Raw genomic sequence first — 2393 nt, 5'->3', positions numbered from 1 at the left:
TGATCTTTTAACTGTTCAACCAGTCATATGATGCACACTGACCACCATGGGGCAGACACTCTGACCAGTAAGTTAGCTTGCTGCTGGGGTCCAGCCAATCAGGACTGGGGGATACGGGCTGGACACATCCCTTCCTGGCCCCGATCGTGCACCTTAACCTGGCCTGCACCCTCTCACAATTCAGGACCCCTCAGGGGAGGTTGGAGAGCCAGTTTCAGCCCCATCCCCACAGGCCAGGCCAAGGGACCCCATTGGTGCACAAATCTGTGCATCGGGCCTCTAGTATGAATAGTATGTAGAAAACACCATTCAATGACTATAATATGGACTTATTCAATCAACTGTTTAATAATACTTTCCTAAATCATACTTTTTTCTGAGATGCTTGGTGTTATGATTGCAAAAGTGACTTAAGCTTTGACTAGTGGGCCATGTGTAGGTGAGACTTTACTTCAGTGCTTTATCTCTAGCATGTGGAACATTGCTTGTCACATTATCAATGATAAATATTTGTTGAATTTATTAAATGTGTCATAGATTCAGAGACTAGAGAAGGTAAAATGTTTATACTTTGTAACTAGTGGTTGAAAGTTTGGAGTAATTATTGAGACAGTGGTATAACGGGGTGTCCATGGAGAGGGTGTGGCTGATTTCTGCAGAATTACTACTGTACATTATGCTCAAGAAAATGAGATACATGTAGATAATGTTGATGCAACTCACCAGTGACTGTTATAGACATGACAGTACATTTCCATTTCTTCTATTTGTTCTGGAATTGGGTGATGCCTGGGTCTATTATTCTGCTTAAAGTATCAGAGGACTTGTTGGTCTGCCTTCTCTGACCTTCCTTAGATTCTTTACCAGGAATGGGGAACTTGTCTTCTGCCAGGGCCATCTGGATATTTATAACATCATTCACGGGCCATACAAAATTATCAATTTAAAAATAGCCTGCTATTTTGGTCAACCATTTTATTAACTCTCCCCTAATGCCTTGGCAGGGCTGGCTGTGCCCCACCCCTGCTTTAGAAAATCAAACCCTGCTTTCAGCTCTCTTATGTTGCTGAAAAACTTGGGTAGCTATGATGGTACACAAGCACAGACTGGATCAATCATTCTCTCATGAAATCTACTTGACTACCGAAGGGCCTTTAGAAATTGCAAGTCTTGATTCAAATGTGTCTTTTCATAGCAAAGGTTAGTGAACAGAACCATTTAAATGATTGCCTAAAGGAGTGTGTCTCTGGATATCTTCTACTTACCTGTTCAGATCCACTCCACTCTTTTCCATGGTGCTTTGTACTGTGCTAGGTTGACTGAGCTGGACTACTGCAATGGGCTTTCAGTAGGTTTGGCCAAAGTGGACCACCGCCAGAGTCAGAAAGAGGAACGAAAGCGAAACCAGGTACTAATTTCCCCTACTCCTTCCCTGTGAGGCTGACTGCTGCCCTCAAGTGAAGATTCCAGGCCCTGCTTCCAGAACTCTGAATCCTCTCTTCTTGCCTTGTTAGTCCTAAATAGAGTGAGATACCCTGCTGATACCAGCCCCAGCAGACTAAACTATCCATTACAGTTTTCCTACACAACAGCCTGCACTTTTGTAAATAGTGTCTTTATTAAATTTACACATCTTGACTGCCTCCTCGAATTACCCAATTTGAGTGTAAGCCATTGGCATTCTGCCTGGCCCCTGACTGCTAGAGTCTCTAAGCCATAGCTTAAACATTTTAAAGAATTCAAAGTTTTCAATTGCACCAATTTGTTACTTTAAATTTCTTAAGTGATAGAAGATTGAAAGAAACTGGGTAAGAAATTCCTCTTACCTGCTCCTTTTTTTTCTTTTCAATAAAGGAACTCCATTTACTTGCAACTATTTTAAAGTCAACTTAAGTACTTAGAATTGAGGGAAAAATAATAGTGCTGTTCTTTTAAGAAATGGAAACTGTCAAGCCTTTATTGCCAATAGGAAGCAGAGAAAGTAATCAAGGCTCCTTTGCAAAATGCAATGTGTACCTTCCTGTCAACCTCCATTAACTTACAGGCTTGAATTATAGTTCTATTTCACAAAATGGCTTGATGGAGTCAGACATTCAGGGCAGTGAATTCTGTTTAAAATTGCCCTTCCTTTGTACTGGAGAGAAATAGAATATTCAGAAATATATCCTCCTAATCAGTTGTTAATAGCTGACTCAATGGCCAGCTGAATAGGATTGGATTCTGCTGTTCTCAGAACAGAACACCTTCATATTCCAGAGGGCAGGTGCTTGCCCTCCCATTGCTGTTCACGTGAGCGACATGACGAAATCTGTGAGTCAGTGGGGAAAGTGATACCTTTATGTGTCCCATAATTAGGCATTTTTGTCCTCTGCTGGCTGCATATCACAATCTGA

This window comes from Myotis davidii, unplaced genomic scaffold (genome assembly GCF_000327345.1).
Source record: "Myotis davidii unplaced genomic scaffold, ASM32734v1 scaffold24, whole genome shotgun sequence".
Classification (NCBI taxonomy): Eukaryota; Metazoa; Chordata; class Mammalia; order Chiroptera; family Vespertilionidae; genus Myotis; species Myotis davidii.
This window is presented reverse-complemented; position numbering follows the sequence as displayed.